This window comes from Haemaphysalis longicornis, unplaced genomic scaffold, assembly GCF_048455015.1.
Source record: "Haemaphysalis longicornis isolate Haplotype H1 unplaced genomic scaffold, Haemaphysalis longicornis Haplotype H1 scaffold_2, whole genome shotgun sequence".
In the NCBI taxonomy this organism is placed as follows: Eukaryota; Metazoa; Arthropoda; class Arachnida; order Ixodida; family Ixodidae; genus Haemaphysalis; species Haemaphysalis longicornis.
This window is the reverse complement of record NW_027526295.1, coordinates 15,501,650-15,522,822: the sequence shown is the minus strand read 5'-3', so window position 1 is coordinate 15,522,822 and position 21,173 is coordinate 15,501,650. Positions and strand designations below refer to the sequence as shown.

Genomic DNA, 21,173 nt, shown 5'->3' with positions numbered 1-21,173 from the left:
CTCATTTACAAAAACAACCTGCATCACACAGGAGTTTGTTCCGATGAATGGGCGAGACAAAGCCGAAACAGCTGCACAAGGTAGGCTTGTAAGGTAGGCTTGTAAGGAACATGCCAGAAACTGGTCCGCCGTGCCCGCTCGGACTGCAGTGCCCAGTACCGGCCTACAGGGGGTCGGCCGGGCCATAGTGGACGGCGGTGCGGCGGGACTTCTTGACGATGGGTCGACGAACAGCCGCGGAGTAGTTCATCGCGCAGGGCTAGTGGAGTGCTTCTGACGGCGTGGAAGTCCCCAGTGCCTGTTGAACCTCGTCTCGTATGACGTCAGACAGGGAAGCGGTTTGAGGTTGTAGCATCGTCGGAAGAAGTTACCGCAGCTCCTTCGTTACCACCGCACAGATGGTCTCCCGTAGTGTGTAGGAGCTAATGGGGAGTTTTCGCACAGCGGCTAGCGGAGGCTCACGCTACGGCGGCGGGTTAGCGAGACCCCACTGCGTAGGCGCGCGCGGGGAGGGTGAAGAGGTTGAGGAGGAATGATCAGGCATGGCGAAGGCCGGCCCGCGGAACTAATCCCCCCTGCCGGAATGAATTCGCTCCTGCCCCGCTACCCGCCGCCGTAGCGTTAGCGAATGGTGCCCGCTATGCTAAAACGCTCTATTAACCGCGGCACTGATCGTCTCCGAAGCGAGCGCATTGACTGGGCGGTCGTACTGCATCGTGCGAACTTCAAGCGTCTGCTCCATCGCGGCCGCCTCAGACGCGAATTCGGCCACCGTCTTAGGAGTGTTACGGACAACGCACGCAAATACAGTAAAGCCCGCTTATATCGAACACTCATATATCGAATTATTGCCTATATGGAGCCCTTGTATAATTCTGGTAAAAATTACATGCATTTAAAACTTTTTATATCAGACGCGATTTTGCTCACAGTGGATATATCCAACTCTCCCGCGCGGAATTTTTCGCTCTCCTTCAGCATGCGGCAGGCTTTCCCGCAATGCTTCGGTGCGCAGCGGTGGCGCGAGTGTCGCTTGCGACTCCCGCGCAAGCTCGGGCGCGTCCAAACCGGCCGGGAAGAGTGGACCAGCTCCACGCATGCATGCCGTTGGAGCCGAAAGCGCCACATTGGGCGCTGCGGGCTGCGGTGTCACCGAACTTCAAGTGCGCGCCACTCGCTGCGCGCACTTGCTCGGTTCGCTGGGGTCGCTGTTATTCGTTTGTATCAATGCTTGTCTCCGCTCTGTCGAAGGCGCCGAGGACTCCGTACCGCTTCCGAGCACGAGCGAAGCCGTCGCTGCCGTGACCCTGCTGCGGCGGTACTGCAGTGCCATTGGCGGTGAGATGTTTGAGTGGCGCCCCCTGGCTCTGACGTCGGCTTAGGGACTCGCGCCGCTGTCGTCTGCTACACTCCGTTGTGGGAGGCAGCAGTGCCTGCGCTAGAAATCCCCCGCTATGATGCTGTAGTGCATTCAAAAGCGCATTTCTAGTAATCGAGTAATTTTGCCGGCTTCTGGCACATCTGAATAATTTCACGCTGTATCCCCCACAAGTTTGCAGCACACGAAGAGAGACAACTTCCTTCAGAGTATCGGTCAGAATATCGGGTGTAACTCGTCTTTTCTTATTCGCGAGGTTCAACGCTCAGAGCTCTTCGATAAGTATTCAAAATGCGTACGCTTCCCTGCAGTATTTTTGAGATGCACTTATCCCAGTGAACGCAAGCACGTCTTGTAGAAGTCTCAAACTTATCTTGTGCAGCTGTCCAAGACATCTTGATCTGCACATTAGGGCAGCTACCACACTTCTATACGACATCTTGGCAAGACCTCCAAGATGTCTACGCAACACCTGATCAAGATTTTTATAGACATTGCCAAGACGTGAGATAGCCATCCAGTAGCTCGGCTAACGCGACGCTACAAGACGTCTTGCAAGATATTCTTGACGACATCTCGGAGACTGCTAAAAATTCCAAGAAGACGTTTACAGGACGAGTACTAAACACCTCATAGCTATCTGGATTGAAAGCAACAAAACGTTTATTCTCCGTTTTGACGACGTTCTCAAAAATCTTGCATAGCAATCCACGAGGTGACTTCTAAGCATGCCAGATAGAGAAATAATGTCTTGTGAAGATGTTTTCTAGTAGTTGTGGAGACATAAACGAGAACCTCTCAAAGCAGTTTACGCAACCGTTATTGTAGTCATCCTGCTATCATCTTATTAAGATGTCACCAAGACGGCTGTTATATCTCTCGTCCTGTTTTACGCCCAGAGAATATATAGAAATGCGGTTATCAGAATAAAAGTGCACACATATAACTGGTTTCATCTAAAACAACTTTGATATTGCATGGATGGGACAGCATTCCCTCATTTCACTGCATTTAATGTGGCCTGACAAACTTGAGTGAGCTAAAGCTTCTAGACACACCTTAAATGCAACAATAAGCACACTAAGCACCTTTTGCAAGACTAACCATTTTATTATTGAAATAAATCATGACAAGTCAAAATAGAATAAAAGGTGACTGAAAGATGTGGAAGTAAATAAAAACTTGAAGCACTCAAATTGAAGCTATACAAATGTTATGCATAAAAGGCAAAAATTAGAAAATTAAAAATCAGAGAATTGCCATAGTGATTAAAACATGCTTATAAAAAATGACTAGATACTGAATGCCTTTCAGCCTTTCAATGTTATATGGGAAAAAAGTCAACTGCAAGAACTAAAAATAATGATCATCAAAAATAAGTTAGAGATCACAGAAAATGTATCAAAACATGTGCATTACAGCGAAAACCTAAAGTGGCAGAGTCTTGATGATGTTTGAAGTGCTGGAAATCCAGGCATGCTGATCCAATGACGGAGGGTTAACCTTCCTGCGATGAGATAAACACACTAATCTGAGTATACACAGACACGCACCCAAATGAAACACCAAACTTGCACATTTCTGAGTAAGGAGGCTTTTTTTAGACCACTAAGGCAGGGCAAAAGTAAATGCTTAAGGTAGCTACTATTTTCCGGGTAGCCAGTGAACTCTTGCTGAGAAATTTTTTTATTGACCATTCTTTCCTTTATACACCTGGAAGGCCTGGGTAGGGGAAGTCAACAGCGACTGATGATAGGGGAGGGGGGAAGTGGGTATACATTTCAGTGGTTTCAGAGTGCCACTTGTGCAAGATGCCAATAATATGGCCAATATGACGGCAGGTTAATAATGCAAATTAGTTGCAGGAAATAGCAAAATGTTGCTTGACAACTCTGTTAGCAATATAAAGCAGCGTAAAATCATTTGAGCAATTTCCACAATAATAAAGCAAATTTAGAAGAGGGGGGACAGAAACACAGCCGGTGTGGAATATTGGCTGCAATCCCTTCCAGGCTACTACCCACAATGAAACATTTTTTTTTGTGGTGGACACCTGATTATTTGGCAAAATTTTGCATATTGTAATGACAAAATATAATGCCATTTCAACCCAACTTTCAATTATACTTGGGTTTTTTGTTTTTGTTTTTTTTTCAGGTAAAACCTGAATTTACTGTATTTTTACCCTCAACATGTGTCAGAATTGGGTTAAACCCGCTTTCTCCCCTGAATAGACCTTTTCAAAGTAGCGATCTCCACAATCGTGGGCTGACGGTCCGCCATTTTCAACCAGCACTTACTGGAATTTCAGCTGGAATTTCACTGACAATCTTGTGACTTGCTGATGGAAACTGTGGTATTGAGGCTACCTTTTCCCAGCTGAGATACATTCAACGATCAGAGAGATCTTGAATGGAGACCGAAATGTTGCGCATGCAGATGATATGTGCATAAACAAAGACATGTAAAACACTATGACCAGGTTTTTGTGGACAAAATATTTCATTTTTTTTAATTTATCAATGCTCTGCACTGTAATCATTATTGATTCATTTCCCAAACAAACGCCAAATTTTGGATGGTGTTCACTAGGAAGCCCTGATATATCCCCGGTTACCAGCGTGAAACAAACATCAATTTTAATGTGTCAGAGTTAAGAAGCTCATAATGCTTACTGATAAAATAAAGTGAAGTCAAGAGTTCGACGAAAGTTTGTCAGGTCAGGTATCATGATGAGGACGAACATGCGGTCACTGACCAAGTCAAGGTGAAAACACAGACGTTTCGGGACCCGTACTGTTCCCTTGATCACACTAAGCTGGCGAGAGCGGTAACTCGCTTCTTATTCTAAAATGTGACGTAATGTGTAGCTTGCCGGCAGATTGCCATCTGTCGTATTGATAGTGTCCTCGGCCGTCTGAATAAACACGGATTCCACAAGCAGTGTGGTGCTTGAACTTTTTTCCTTGGCTATTAGAGCGGCGTTATCCCCATCGATGGAATGGCCATGATTATCGGCGTGCTCGTCCAGGGTGTTCGGCACTTTCCTGTTCTTGCCCGCGTCCCTTTGAGGTTCCTTTAATCTCCTAATGAAGTTGCCAGTTTCGTCGATGTAACTGCAGCTGCAGTCTGCACATGGTACCTTGTAGACAACACCGGGGTATCTCTTGGTGTCCAAGCAACCTGTCACGTTCACAAGCCGATTCCTCAGCTTGTCGGACCGCATGTGCGCAACGCGAAGGTCATACCTTGCAAAGATACGGCTTAGAGCTTCGCTGACCCCAGGAACGTATGGGATGCCGGCGCGTCTTCGAAATCGCTTGCCCTGGGATGGCCTGGGATTGAGGACGCGATCTTCAACATTCTTAATAAGCTTCTCCGGGTACCCGCTCGTCAATAATCCTTGATGTATTGTCTGAAGTTCTTTCCTCATTTCGTGGTCACTTGAGCAAATACGTGTTGCCCGCGTCTCAAGAGAGGAAGCGACAGATTGCTTGTGACAGGCTGGGTGGCACAAATTAAAATTCAGGTAATGTCCGGTATGCATCGCTTTTCTGTGCACAGCAAACGAAAGGCTAGTTCCGGTACGGTTCACCTGGACATCGAGGAAAGGAAGGCTGCTGTTACACGCACATTCTGCTGTGAACTGGATGGCGGCTTCTATCGAGTTGAGAAGCAGGAGCCGTGGGGCATCATTCCTATTGATAACGCAGAAGCAGTCGTCCACGTAGCGGACAAATAACTTGGGCTTGGGAGCGAAATCTATGAGGGCCTTCGGGTCAATGACCTCCATGACCAAATTTGCAGTAGTAACAGATATGGAAGCTCCCATGGCAGTTCCGTGGATTTCCTTGTAAACCTGCTTGCGGTACGTGAAGTACGTGTTGCCTAAGCAAAATTCAAGCAACTCACACATGTGTTCTAACCCGCCGCGGTGGCTCAGTGGCTAAGGCGTTGGTCTGCTGAGCAAGGAGGTCGCGTGTTCGATTTCCGGCTGTGGCGGTTGCTTTTCTGGTGGAGGCGAGAAGCATAAATGCCCGTGTGTACAAGATTTCAGCGCATGTAAAAGATCCCCAGGAGGTCAAAATAATCCTGAGGCCTTCACTATGGTGCGCCTCATCACCTGCGTCGCGTTGGCACGTTAAACCCTACAATCAATCAATCAATCAATCAATCAACACACATGTTCTACCTCCAAAGATGTGTGTTCCGCGAGTTTCATCCGCTAGCAGGACCTCCTTGCATGTCGCTACGGCCAAGTCGACCGGAACCGAAATGAAGAGCGACTTGACGTCGAAGGACACCATTACGTCACCTTCATCCAGGGAAATGTCGCACACAATTGGCAATGTGTGCTGCTGTTTTCCCGGTGAGCGGTCCCATCACTTTTAAGTATCCGGAAAGTCGGTACAGCGGTGACCTTCTGAAGTCGACGGTGGGCCGTAGCGGTACGCCTGGCTTATGTACTTTCGACGTAATGGTGCCCTGCGATGTCAAGCCGCTCTTCACTTGGGTTCCTGTCGACTTGGCCGTAACAACATGCAAGCAGGTCCTGCTGGCGGACGAAACGCTCACGGAACACACACCTTTAGAGGTAGAACACGTGTGAGTTGCTTGAATTTTGCTTAGGCAACACGTACTTCACGTACCGCAAGCAGTTTTACAAGGAAATCCAAGGAACTGCCATGGGAGCTTCCATATCTGTTACTACTGCAAATTTGGTCATGGAGGTCATTGACCCGAAGGCCCTCATCGATTTCGCTCCCAAGCCCAAGTTATTTGTCCGCTACGTGGACGACTGCTTCTGCGTTATCAATAGGAATGATGCCCCACGGCTCTTGCTTCTCAATTCGATAGAAGCCGCCATCCAGTTCACAGCAGAATGTGCGTGTAACAGCAGCCTTCCTTTCCTCGATGTCCAGGTGAACCGTACCGGAACTAGCCTTTCGTTTGCTGTGCACAGAAAAGCGATGCATACGGGACATTACCTGAATTTTAATTTGTGCCACCCAGCCTGTCACAAGCAATCTGTCGCTTCCTCTCTTGAGACGCGGGCAACACGTATTTGCTCAAGTGACCACGAAATGAGGAAAGAACTTCAGACAATACATCAAGGATTATTGACGAGCGGGTACCCGGAGAAGCTTATTAAGAATGTTGAAGATCGCGTCCTCAATCCCAGGCCATCCCAAGGCAAGCGATTTCGAAGACGCGCCGGCATCCCATACGTTCCTGGGGTCAGCGAAGCTCTAAGCCGTATCTTTGCAAGGTATGACCTTCGCGTTGCGCACATGCGGTCCGACAAGCTGAGGAATCGGCTTGTGAACGTGACAGATTGCTTGGACACCAAGAGATACCCCGGTGTTGTCTACAAGGTACCATGTGCAGACTGCAGCTGCAGTTACATAGACGAAACTGGCAACTTCATCAGGAGATTAAAGGAACCTCAAAGGGACGCGGGCAAGAACAGGAAAGTGCCGAACACCCTGGACGAGCACGCCGATAATCATGGCCATTCCATCGATGGGGATAACGCCGCTCTAATAGCCAAGGAAAAGAGTTCAAGCACCACACTGCTTGTGGAATCCGTGTTTATTCAGACGGCCGAGGATCAGACGGCCGAGGACACTATCAATACGACAGATGGCAATCTGCCGGCAAGCTACACATTACGTCACATTTTAGAATAAGAAGCGAATTACCGCTCTCGCCAGCTTAGTGTGATCAAGGGAACAGTACGGGTCCCGAAACGTCTGTGTTTTCACCTTGACTTGGTCAGTGACCGCATCTTCGTCCTCATAAAATAAACTGAGTGCATTACTTAGTACATCTGAATATTTTACATGAAGAAGCACATATTGCGGAATGGTTTTACAAGAAAGTCAGATTTTTCCCCAATTATAAGTCTGAAAAATAACAGCTGATTTTTACCAGCCGATTTTAACAAAATATAAAACCAGAATCCTGGATGAGGATGTATTTTTCTTCAACTGCGAAGTTTCTGAGAAAGCTGTATAGCTTTTCTTTGTAGCCGTTTGGCTTAATCAGGTGGATGTCAAACTTTCCTTCATATAAAACATGAAAACAGACAACTCTAACTATACTGAGCATACTAATAATGTGGCACGAATTGGGTGGCTCAAGGGGAGAAGCGGATAAAAAAAGCACATTTTCTTTATTATTTATATTTTCTGGCTATTTACTTTATTAATTTCGAATATGCTTTCAGTCAACAAAACAAAGCAAACTAAGTATCACCAAAATTCCAGGGAAAAACATGTTTGAATATTGATCAGAACTTGGTGAATATCTGTGTGCAAAAGGCTCCTTGTGATTCAAGTTAGTTCAGTCAAATTTTGGCCATCTTTGCATAGCTTTCTTGCATGGCACCATTCTGGCTGGAATTGTGGCCACTGGATTTTTGTGGCCCAAGCATTTTTTTTCGGGGAGGTGTCCGTGAACTTTGTGGGTCAAAGTAGAAAAGAAAAAGTTTCCCCGCCTGTTTTGAGCGGAACTAGTGAGCCTTCTACTTCTGATGCAAATGCGGGATAACCACTGGCTTCTGCAACTTTTTTTTTTCTCCAAGGTTGATTCAGTTATGCTACACCTCTAAAAAACATGCAGAGTGAGTAAAATAAACTTTGAAAGTCCTGTACCTCTTTGAAGCATTTTGAAGCTTGGCTGGGCAATTCTTGAGCCAGCCTTGGATGGCTGGCAGGTCATCTTGAAGGGAAGTCCATAGTTTCCATCAGTCGGACCGCATCTGCAGAAATTCAAAATTGGTCTCAGTGCTAAGCATGTGCGTATAAAAACCAAAAAGCATTCTCCCTTTATTTAAAATCTATACGTTGACAACAAAACAAACAATGCAAATTTAGGGTGTTTATTGTGTCAAAGCTACGTAATGAGGCTATGAGCCACGTAATAAGGTGGGCTCTGGATTCATCTAGATCACCTGCAGACACTCAACACACAGGCATTCTTGTTTATAGCTTCAACTACAAAAGTGACTGCTGTGGCTAGGATTAGACCTGCATCTGTGGCCTTAGCAGTGCAACGTTTGGCTACTATAGGCCACCGCTACTTTGACGAGATGGGCATGAGGTGAGCCCGATTGGGTACCTAGAATCAACCTGGGCTGTTTGAGAATTTTGAGGTTTGCTTGCTGTTGAGGGTCACTTGTCATAAACTGTGGGCTTCGAACTATTTCTTCACAGCACAAATTTGCGCAAGTTGGTTCGAACTGTGATACATGTGATGGGACAACAAAGAAGACCACACAGGACTAGCGCTGGTCCTCTGTGGTCTTTGTTGGTCCTGTGTGGTCTTCTTTGCTGTCCCGTCTTTAGCGTGCCACTTAACCATGTTTTATATTTCTTCCCCTTTGACTATTGTTTTGTTCACAATTTTCTGTTTGTCTGCCCAAATCAGTGGGTCGTCACTGCAGCGCCTAATTTTGAACACATGCACACCTTGCGATGATTTCCGTCACACGTTTTGGTTTCGCACAATCCCTCAGCTTCACTAGCTCAGACTGAGGAAGGCGAGTCTTCAAGCCATCACAAGTGTCATTCAAGCACTTCAACTTTCCTCACATTCCACAAGCGTGCAGCAGGCATGGATCTCATGTTAACACCTGTGCCTCATCTCACACACCATTACCACTTAAAGGAGCACTGACACAAATTTTTGGCGTTAATATTATTGCACAGTTCGCTTCCTTCACTCAACAGAATACCCTGGCTGAAATATGAGCGGCCTGCGACGCGAAGAGCATAGTTCAATTGGATCACATTTATCGCGCCGACGGAGCAGCGGGCGGAGCGGCACCCAGCAAATGGGCATCAGCGTGACATCACCCCGTGAAGCCAAAAGAAGTGACGCGACAGCGGTCGTCAAAAACTCGTGAAGTCACTTCACACGCGCGGCCCCACAAGCGGCGAGAGGGCGCAACACACTCAAGCGGGCGCCAGTGACGTCCGCACAAAGCGGTGAGGTCAGGCCGGGATTCTGTCATATGCGCCGTTCGGAATGAAAGCGCGGGAATTTGAAACAAACGACTTTCAGCCTGTTCAATGTAATTAACTATCGCGCGCTGAAGTATTTGAAGTGCTTTTTCGGCTTCGCCAGACCATTAAGCATCGATAAAAGCAATAAAAGTGTAACATAAAATTTTCGTGTCAGTGCTCCTTTAAAATGTCACCGCAGGCTTGAGTGCCAAAATTTTTGTAACTCTAGCCATGGTCGTTTGAAGCAACACAAGAAAAAATAAAATCAGGCAACAGGGACGGCACTGAGCTAGCACAAAATGAACCACATTATCCGCACCGCTGTCGGCACACCTGTCCAAACATACAAATGGAATCTGCGCTGCTGCTCCCCTGCTAGCAAGCACTCGAGAGGCCAGTGCATAATAACCCTATGAGAAGGAGCAAGAAGCTGGACGATTTTGGCTCCGACAAATGTAAAAATGTTTTGGGCTGTATTTGCTTATATCTGAGATGTTCTCGTTCAGCTTTGTTCGTTTCATTGTGGGAATCGTTCATCTCAACATCCAACAGATTCAAGAAACTTACTCAATTTTACTCTGTGGTAAATGTTAACTTAAAATGTATGATTTCCACTTATTTCTGCACAAGACACCAATAAAACTGGACAAATGTGTTGTCATTGGCGCTATAAGAGAAAAATGGAAGTGCGAAACAAACTGCATCATATCCTACTAATGGCTATACACCGTGTAAAATATGGAAGGTTTTACGCACCAAGGACATATCTCGGCTATCAGGCTACTGAATAATTTAATGGGGATTTTTAACATGCACCTAAACCATGACAGTTGGGAGATTTTTTATAATGCTAATCAAAGATGGTTTAGGTGGATTTCCTAGCGAAAAATGCGATAAAAAAAAAGAAGCACTGGTAGACACACCTCCAACATTAAAGCCTTACTCTGTACTGCTATAAGGCACACTGAATATCTTACAACGTTAAGTTACACAAGGTACTGGCTAGTTGATTCTTTATAATTTGAAAAATACACTTACTGCATGATTACATGAGGACGGGAACACGAGGACGACAGAGTGTTCTGGCTGTTGAGAGTAATGATGGGAAGTACACGTGTTGTTGCTTCTTCAAAGAACAAGTTTGGTGCTCAGCCTGTTAACCTCCTGCTTGGCTATCATTTAATCGTACAGTGTGTACCTTTTATATAGGTTAATCCCTTTGGGCTTAATACTGATACAGCTTATATTGATATAGATAGATTGATATAGATTGATATATTGCACTTTCAGAAAGCATGCAGAGCGTGCCGAAAAAATACAAGATTGCTGTACCTTTTGGTGGCATTCCAAAGCTTGAAGGGGCAATTCCTCAGCCAGCCTTGAATGACTGCCAGGTTCTCTTGCTATACACACTCCAGCACCGCCTCCAGTACAAATAATAAGCTCCAGTGAAGTGGGCACGGCCTTTTCCTGCACAATAAAAAAAAAGAATACTAATGCAGAGAAATATTGCCTCCCAAGCATCATGCATGCAAAAACAAGCTATGACTCTTTGTACAGACAGTATCTCTGTTAACAAGAGAGTGCACTACATGTGTTGCACTGTCACTTCATTTCTGATAACAGAGAAGTTGATGCAACCACAGCAATATCAACCCCCTGCACTCAGCTAAAGCACCGCACACATTAACCTGACGCAGACATGAATAGATTGATCTGTTCACTCAATCCTCCTGTGCATACATAAACTGAACAAAATCTAGGGCGTTTAGGTAGACTCCATGAAAACAACCTTTTACATCAAACCAAGTTGTGCACCTCTGCAGGAGGTGTAGGTTAGCGCAATTGTGCCTGCAGGCACAAGTGGGCTGCTGATCAGTGAGGCTGGAAGCATGGCAGAAGGGAGCGACACGAGTTGCCCAACTGCTTGTGACCTGTTGACTCAGCCTGCCTACTTATACATGCTCTTCACCAAGCAGACAGTGTCCAAATCAACTATACTCACCTCGTAGGCTTTCACGCTCAACCCATGCACTTATACGTGGGCGCACTGAATTGGAATAAGAAGCAACTAAGAAGCAACTATCTACTCAACCCTCCTCCCATTTCTGTATGCAGGATTATTTAACAGTCTAGACTACTATAAAGCACTGCCGACAAACATGAGAAATTTTAACACGTTTTTTTTTTTTTTGGGGGGGAGGGGGTGGAATTATAAATGAAGATGCTTGGGCTTCCAGGTGAGCCAGCAATTACTGTTTGTAAGCACACATGGGCTTATTTGGGTAACGGCCACACAATGACCACAGACAGCTGAAGCCCCCAATGTTGAAACTTCAACAGTGTACACCGAACAATGGGCCGATTTTTCTGGTGCTCTCAACAAGTATTGATTGTTGCGACCACTTCACCCTTGGTTAAGGTGAGGGGGAAGCCGAGGGACAAAAACACCGATGCATTTATTTCCGCTTCACTTACTAATAACCGAAGCGTCTGTGAAGAGTTTTGACGATATTTATTTAGCCAGAAGGCCCACACATCAGAATACTAATGGAAAGGAGGCAGTTACATCGCCAGCAACTAAGAAATGCGAAATCGGCACAATGCCGATTAACCTTACTTTTTCTGGTGCACGTAATCTGAATCACACCTAAGTAGTGCGTCACAAAAAAAAAAGCACCTCTGCGGCAAACCTCACTCGAAGTTCATATTCTGGCAAGCAAAGTTTTAGGCAGTGGCTATTTTGCCGGCAGCCGGTAGATTAGCCTGGGAGAAATGTTACCGGCAGTTCCTTCCCATTGGCTGGCCCAGACCACGTGATTATTCTGCCGGCACTTTTTCGCGGAGGCTATTTTGCCGGCTGCCTGCACATTTCCGCTCGGGCTATTTTGCCGGCTGCCGGCAGATTAGCCCGGGAGAAAAGTTGCCGGCAATTCCCCTGCAATGCTGCCTCTGGGCGCCCATGCTCTGGCAGCCGGAGACGTCAACTTTAACGTTGGTGACAAATTTTCGAGCTTTGCCGAGGTACTGAATTACGTCAAGATATAGAAAAAACGAGTCGGCAAGATTTCTGAGGGCAGGTCGAACTGAGTCAGCTGGCCGCAAACTTTGACACTTTGATTACAGACAGTGAATGTTCCTTCCTGTTTTCCTTGCAGAATTTCAAGCAAAGTCGCACAATAAAGAAATGATCGGTCAAAAAACCAAGATTGCATGTCTAGAATTCGCCATTGTTTATTTCAATGATGAAATTTTAAACACGAACTTCAGTAAAAATTATTTCTGCATGAAATTATGCAAAAATTATTTCTGCATGAAATTATGCGTGAACGCTGTGCGAACTTATTTTATAGAAGATGCTTGGGTGGCAGTGGAGAGTGCCCTGACATATAAACAACAATTGCAGCAGTGGGAGTGTAACACGTGTAAAAATGATCTCCCCACACATGACTCGGTCATGTGTGATTGGTGCTTACACTGGTACCACTTGCCGTGTGTGCAACTCAGCAAGAAGACGCAAGCTAAAGTTTGGCAATGTAGTGATTGCGAATGAGTCGCTGTTTTTAATCTCTCTGATTGTGTTTAGGACGTTTTCTGGACGTCTGCATATTTTGCATGATTCAATTAAATAATATTGTTTTCACTGAAGTTCGTGTTTAAAATTTCATCATTGAAATAAACAGTGGTGAATTCTAGTCATGCAATCTTGGTTTTTTGACTGATCATTTCTTTATTGCACGACTTTGCTTCAGATTCTACAAAGGAAACACCAAGGAACATTCACTGTCTATAATCAAAGTCTCAAAGTTTGCGGCGGGCTGAGCCAGTTCGACATGCCCTCCGCAATCTTGCCGACTCGTTTCTCCATATCTTTACGTAATTCAGTTCCTCGGCAAAGCTCGAAAACTTGTCACCAACGTTAAAGTTGACATCTCCTGCTGCCGGAGCATTGGCGCCCAGAGGCAGCATTGCCGGGGAATTGCCGGCGACTTTCCCCCCGGGCTAATCTGCCGGCAGCCGGCAAAATAGCCCGCGCGGAAATGTGCCGGCAGCTGGCAAAATAGCCCGCGCGGAAATGTGCCGGCAGCCGGCACATTAGCCCCACGGAAAAGTGCCGGCAGAATAATCACGTGGTCTGGGCCAGCCAATAGGAAGGAACTGCCGGCAACTTTTCTCCCAGGCTAATCTGCCGGTTGCCGGCAAAATAGCCACTGCCAAAGTTTTAAGCGTACACTCACCTGAAGTGTGTCCCAGAAGAATTCGAAGGAACCATATTCTCGAAGCCGCGTGTGTCCGAGCTGGGAGCCAAGATAAGTTGCACACCTCTTTCTTGAGACAAACGCCACTTCTGCCGCCTCGACGAACTTCTGAAGGCGCCATTTCACCAATACACTGTTCACACTAAAAGCGCTACAGTGAACGAGAACCCACCGCTGAGAGCGCAACGAACTTTTCAGTTTTCTTTCACACACACTACCAGCGTTATCGCTGCTGACAGAAAACCTACTGTAGTCGCTGGCACAGCTAACAACAGACGTCGACACGGAAGGACGGCTTCAGCTAAACGTAACACCACAAAAAAGGAAACAGTTTAGTAACACCATGAGTAACACCTAGGCAAACACAGCGCGCGCGGCAACACGGCTTCCCGGCATTTACTGCCTCCCAGATTTCAAAATTTGAAAAAAATAATCAGTGAGTTGCATCTCAATAGGCCTCCTGCGCTGCCCAGGGGGCGCTGCGCAAGCGGCTTCCGGGCAGTACTTCCGGGTAGTACAAAGCTGCGCGGGTCCCATAGGATCCCGTGTTGACAGAAGCAAACTGAGCTCGACGCTCCCGATTATTTTGCGACGTGGTCACCAGTTCATCCCCGACGCGTCCGATCTATTTCAGCGATCAACTTGGCATTAGGGGGAGAAGCTTTGCAGCGCTTAACACGTTTACAGCGCCGACGAAAGTGCCGGGACCGTGACGGCGTCTGCTACTCGCAGGTTCACCGATCGATGGTCGTACGAAGTAAAATTTTAAGTGAAATTTCTAGTTTAAACTAATACTTTAGGTGAGAGAGACTTCTCAAAAACAGCCAAGAAGAGTGACGCAATCGGCGATGATCGCGCTTTAAAAAGCCAGCGAGTCCGGCGGACCGCAGGCTCGCCTGCTGCGGTGCGCCACTCTTTTGCGTACCTGCACACTATGCGTGCACTTTCATCAAACAGTGCTCGTTTGCGTCGCCGTTACGAATACACGGTGCAGCGTTAGCTTGCCGTTTTGTTGCGTGTCTCAGTGACAAATTGCCGCGACCGTCAGAAGCGTGAAATCTGTTTTGCGATTCCGAAATTATACATAGTGGCCGTAAAACAAAGTGGTCGGGCGAACTAAGAGGCCGCTCGTTTTCCTTGTTTGCTCTCGCTTTACTTAATTACGCTCTTGCAGTATACATTCCCAGTTCGCACTTAATAGCCTAGAATGAGCGTCAGCAACGGCCGAGTTCCATGCAGCCGACACGGCGGAGGGCTGGACGGCAAATCGGAAGGGGGGGGAGGAGGGGGGCTTTGAATGCAAAGAGAAAAAATTCAGCGAATTTCTAATAATATTTGACAATAATCTGGTGAAGTGTGAAGATGGGGGTGCAATTCAACTGGAGGACGCCAATTCTCTGTTCTTACCTCGCTGTCTAACTCCATTTGAAGTCAAAATTGGGGTGTCGGCGTTTAGATTCGACGACCCCTGCACTAGGAAACCAACACAGTCAGTGATGATCGTATGTAAATATTCGGGGCCCCGCGCCGTGTATGCGGCTGTGTTATGTTATGCTGTGTTATGTGGTGTTATAGAAGTACACATCTCTGCAGGCAGCGGGCGTGTGATTTGGTGCATGTTTTGCGTCCTGTAATAGCGCTTAATTTGTTTATTTGGCGCTATTGCCCCACCTACTCGCTAGTATACATGTACCCTCCCGTTCGTAAATCGTGCGGCGTAAAACGTTACGCAAGAATAATTTAGTTTGCGAAAATACGAAACAAAATTTCCACTCGTTTCAAAGGCGGTGCCAGGCCAGCAGTGTCAGCTGAGTCGGCTGCGCAATTCTTGCGTTCGCTTGCATGCTCCCGCTGAAGCAACCTTTTGCAGTTACCTCAGGATATAGGATGAGCAGTGTTCCTTGTTTATGCTACTCGTGAACTTTCCTTTGTCGACCGCACGCAAGAAGAAAAAACTGTAACTGTCGTGAAACAGTTAAACCACCCGACCTGGCGATACTGTCCCACGCCGCGACCATCGCGAAAGCTCGCTAAAAGAAAGCCGACAAATCGGCTTCTTTTAGCGGATATTATTTTGTTTAGCCTCTGCAACTACTTTAAGGGCTATTTCATACAATATGCAGTCATTTAAACTCGCCACAAAGCGCCACAACCAACTTTCACTCTGGCTTGTAATTGAAAACACATGGAGGGCGGCGGGGGTCGTCTGCTTTTGTACTACCCAGAGGCGTTGGCCGCTAGGGGCGCTGCATGTCGCCAAAACTCCAGCGCAGGAGGCCTATTACTTGCACATTTAAATTGCTAAAAATCTGAAAACTAATTGCAGAATTTATAATAATTTTCAGCGGCTTCATTAGCAAAAGCTTCTCTTCTTTTTATGTGCGGTCCTATAAAGTAACGCCTTCACGATATTCCTTTCTCGCGCGTAAGCTTCACAAATCCGCCGCAGCTTCGCCCTCGTTTTGTTGTGTAACGCAGCCGCCTGTAGCGCTGGTATCTTACCCCTTTTTGGCGCGGTTGTTTGAATGTGGAGTAACGAGCTGCAATGCGTGATAGCGGTTCTAACCAGGAAACACTGTTGAGACGGGATTGCGCCCTACCTGATAAGCATCCGTGTAAGTGTGACGCCGGCATTGAACGGAAGATTTATGCCGGTGTGCGTTCAGTTCGTTAGCAGCATCGTGCGAGCACCCACTTGCCGGGCGTGTTGTCAGTGGTCTCTGGAATGTGAAAGTAAGATTTTTCCTCTATGGTAGCTTATCAGTATCTGTAGGACCATCGTGCGGCGAGAGAATATTGTTCCTGTAAGCTCACGTCACGACGTAGGTGAGCGGGTCAATCACGTCTACCGCGCTTAGCGTTTTAACCTGTGGGTAATTCGCTTCATTTGAGAAACCGTGATGTGTTTTTTTTTTTTTGCTTTTTTTTTTTGGGGGGGGGGGGGTCGGTGGTTCTGATGTACCCTGGGGGCAATCAATTCCTATATTCGTACCCTTTTGCACTGCGTCAGGCTGAATACCTAATGCGACACGAAGAAACCCACGGCTGCAATTCTGTGCACGTCCGTTGGAGAGAAAATTGTGCTTGGCGAAGTCATGTTACCAGCTGAGCTGTCGTTTCTGGCCGTAATGTGTGCGGTGTGCGGCGTCCTCAGAACACTGGATCATAGTTACTGCCGCCGTTTACCGCGCGTGAGCCCGCGTCTTACAAGGAGTGCCCGGTGTCCAGGCTTGCACGTGGCGCTCGCAAAAGAAAAACGACAACATGAAAACAGTTCATGTGTGTTCACGCCTCAAGAGGGAGCACAGCTCGCGCTACAGATGTCCAGTTCGCGAAACCCGTCGGCGCCGGTTGTAACACCTGTTGACGCGTTCAACTTTGGGAGAAATGTGAAAGCCTGCGATCCGGGGACGGACGCTAGTCATGCATGAGGAAGACGGCGTACGATATAGATAAATATGACTATGACCTCTACTGCCACAATGTGAACATGTAAATAAACAAGTTCAAGGGCTTACATAAAAAGAAATCCTCCAGCTTCGTTATGGTTCAAACCTTGCGCGACTTAGTGCAAGCTTCGCCATTTTTTTTGGTGTAGCCATAACATTATTCCACGTTCAAAGGAATTTATCCTCAAGTTCATTTCTCGTGTCATAATTTAGACAAAGCGCATTCAAAGTTTCATAAATATTTCACGGCAATTGTGTTGTAAAAAAAACATTGGTACCATCTTATGCTTTACCACCAAGTAATTATGAATCGGGGTTAGCTGGAAATGACGTGAATCCCAGTAAACGGTAAAAAAACAGCTTCAACTCTAAAGAACGCGCTTGCGAGTAGATTTCAATTTAATGTTATATACATTTAGAAAAACGAAGAAAACTTAAACCAGTCCTTTACAAGCGCTGCTTTTTCAATGAGTGTTGTGCCTGTGTCTTTTAAGACACCTTGGTTCTCCAACAAATTTGCTATGGGAATGTAGACTGGCTTCACGTCCAGGCCGATTTTGTTGAACTATTGAAATTTCACTGTAGCGCGCATATCAATTCCTATGGTTATTAAGTATCGTTGCAATATATGATGAAGAAACGACATTCTGATTATTTTTCAGTCGGAGCTCTGAATACATAGTGAAAGCGTGCACGTGCACAGCCTTCATGCGCGTAGGAGACAATTGGGTTTAAAAGGGCCGTACGCATACGATGTTTGCATAATAAAAAAGTTTCAACGAATTTGAAAATTTTTTCTGGCTTGTATTTTTGTGCGATAACCCAGTTCTCATTCATTTATCCACATATACAACCACGTGTGTGTGTCTGTCAGTGAGAAGTAGCCACAGGGGTTTATCCAGAATTTAGGTTTCTAGGGGGTGACGAAATCCTTTTGGGGTTTTCTGTTGGGGGAATATATAAAACCCTGAGTCGCCAGAGGAAAGAATAGTGTTCCAGTCAATCACACAACTGACGAGCTGTTTGCCACAAACACAAAGCGCGTTTCATGCATGAAATGGTCTCTTTAGCCATCTGGCGCAATTCACTTGTCATTTTCCTTTCTTCTTCACCTGCCACATCATCTCCCACCTGTCAGCGAATCCACGATGAGTCCTCTTCCCTAGGTTTGACTCTTTCACGCTTGATTGGACTGGATTCGGAAAACGTTATTGGGGCCTGCGAATAAAGCCCTATTGCTAGGTCTTCTGGATTTAATAATGTTCCCTCAACCTCCGTGAGACGCGTCCAGTAGACACCGTAAGAAATTAGTTCTCACGATAATTTGCATTAACTCATACCAAACGCAATGTAGGCGATCACGTTCTGTAAGCAGAGCCTTCTAGCCCTAGTACAGCCAACGTCGTTTAGACGCAGTTATGTGCGTAAACAGAGGGGTGCAAAAGGGGCAATTCCACTTCCAATTGCCCCACAAGAAGAGTTACCTACTTCCACTTGTTCTTTGCCCTCCCCTCGCAAAGCAAATCCTGCCGACGACCATAGCTCAGCGACCTCAGCGCAACGTGCTAAACGCAAATAAATTAAAGGTTTTTCCTTTCCACAAAACGTCTGTCACGAAGTGACTATGGCACGTCTTGCGTAGATAGCCAGAGGACATTATTAGTAGGTGTCTTCGATTCTAAGCTAGAAAAGACGTGTGCACGACAATGATATATTGCAGTACAGCTAGACGATATCGCGTCATTGAAAACGTCTTCAACACCTTTTGAAAATGCCATCTCTTAGCTGTCTTGGAATCAACGTCATGTAGACGTGTTCAATAGCTGAACATCTGACACATCTATTAGTGATATCTTTCAGCTGTCTACACAAAACGTACTGTAGACATCTCATGGTAGACGCTTTGTAGGTGTCTTAAGAAGCTTACAACATCAGCCAGCTAGGACAAACGTCTTGTACACGTTGAGGTTCATATGTCGTCTAGCCATCTTAGCACAGATGACTTATCAACATCTCACGGAGCTCAAGACGTCGGAGATCTTGAACAGGTGTCCTGTAGCTATCTCTCTTAAGACATCTTTGAGACATACGAAAATAGACGTCTTATAGGTAACTTTTGTAGCGCAAGATGTCTAAGACCTCGCAAGACCATGGTAGACATCTCCAAGACGTTTTGTGTTCAGTGGGATATATGGAGACTCAACAGTCTGTAATGCTATGCACCAAGCAGCGGGCCCCTATTCGCACATTGCACAGCTGCAAATAAAGCGGCTGTCTCCTATTCTTTCGTTGACTTGTTCAAACATTCATCTTTCGATGAACATTCATCTTTCGATGAATGTTTTTTTTCTGTGCCCGACGCATTCATTTTTCTGCACCGTCACGAACGTCTTATTAGTAGGTTTGGGGTTGTTTGGGAGGCTCACAAAGATCGTGTGGATATTTTATTCTGACTGTGCGGCATACATTCCCTTCTTCACAAATTGGCTCCTTATGACTGCGTGCAAGAAGGTGCATATTTGCAGCGTGAGTTGTTTATTCACATCCAAACACAAAGAGAAGGTTTGTGCTACGCCACCGCGATCACGCCTCAGACGACATTGTGGAGAGTACTCGAAGGCGGCTTTTGTGCTCCCAACCATCGTTATAATAACGAAGTGACTCCCAACCTGAGCAGTTACGGCATGAGTACGGTGTTGAAGGCTTGACATAGTCACTAACGAACGCAATAAATAGTATACGTGCATATATAACAAGAAACGAAACCAATGAATATTTCCAAGGAGCTTTTTATTGTTCTCCAACTTTTATTTCCAGGCGCAAAGAACAAAATTGATCTTACTCTCTTGTTCTGGACTGAGGACCCGGCCCACTAATCATCTCGATTTTGATGTTAAATAAAGTTTTCTCCTCCCCCTCCTCTTGAGTGCAGCTTTCCTGTAACGCATATCCCGTAGAAGACTTGTCTCGAAGTCGAAACGTCGAAATAAACCCTCCGCTGTTGCTGTTACCGAGGTTTCTTACTTTGTGTTCACCACGCCTTCGGCCCCATCGCCAGCATGCCAGTTGAATATTGGCAAGATATGGCTGTGGGAAATGTAATGAAATATCCCTCCAGCTCTGAACAAACATAGTGTTACTGTATTTTTGCCGTAGACGTGGCTCGTTTTGCTCAATGAACCTCCATACTGGTTAGATGCCTGTATAAAACCACCACGCGCCTATACACACAATGGGTTATTTGGAACTCAGCCTACAGTTTTTGTGGCCCATAGTGCATGGCGGCACAATTTCAAGCCACGGCAACGTAAAGCGATGTGATGCAATACCTTGGAGCGTTCGTAAAGGTTGCAAAAACTGATTTACCTTACATGCGATTACCGGTAATCGTAATGCCTACTGTTAAAGCCGACAGCTGTGAAGGCCTGGAATTTGTTTTGGTCTTGTATTTTTGCTGTGGTCGGCTACTAGCAGCTGGCTGTTCCCTTTGTTCCAAATATTGCTTACAACAGAAGCCGACGCCTAGCACCGACTTTTCGCGCTGCGCACAAGACCGGCTTCGCAAAGAATGGGGCGACGCCGGCAATGTTTCTTCGGTATCGAAAACTATACGTTAAGTCACGCCTTGAGCTAGTGTAGGCGATTTTAAGTCAATTCTAATGATAAAAAGTTACGCACACGCAAATGTGGTGCAGACAAGCATCAGACGTCAACCGCACGCAAAGAAACAGCAGGGAGATCGAGCCCGAGTGAAGCAGACGACAAATGCGAGAATCCCTAAGCCGATGTCACGGAGGCGCGCTTCGCAGCGCCGCCCGTGGTCGCGCTCACTGCCAATTCAGGGCAGCGGTCTTGTGCTTGTCGACTGTTTAGATACCGTGGAGCAAGCAGTCACCAGCAACGCGTTGCGCTCCAAGTAGAAGGCTACACTCACGCACTTCTTCCGCCCCAATAAATTATTGTTTTCTTTCCGAGAAAGTGTCGTATCAATAGTGAACTGCAGGTTGGTAAGAGCTCAACGTTACCTTGTGACTCCGTCGGCAAGATTGCTTTCATAGAAGTTTTTTTGCTTCACTTT

General features: G+C 46.3%; 1 long non-coding RNA gene across 2 annotated transcripts; it reads right to left on the bottom strand.

Annotated features, from left to right (window-relative positions):
* Positions 1 to 2,548: 2,548 nt before the first annotated feature.
* On the bottom strand, positions 2,549 to 13,981 carry LOC144168768 (uncharacterized). 2 transcript variants are annotated; one of them, XR_013322226.1, is made up of 4 exons: positions 13,626 to 13,981; positions 10,720 to 10,857; positions 8,035 to 8,141; positions 2,549 to 2,885 (listed from the first exon to the last, which is right to left on the bottom strand). It is a non-coding gene; the product is annotated as an uncharacterized LOC144168768 (long non-coding RNA). The 2 variants fall into 2 exon arrangements; XR_013322225.1 differs by having other exon boundaries at positions 10,720 to 10,811.
* Between the last annotated feature and the right edge of the window lie 7,192 nt (positions 13,982 to 21,173).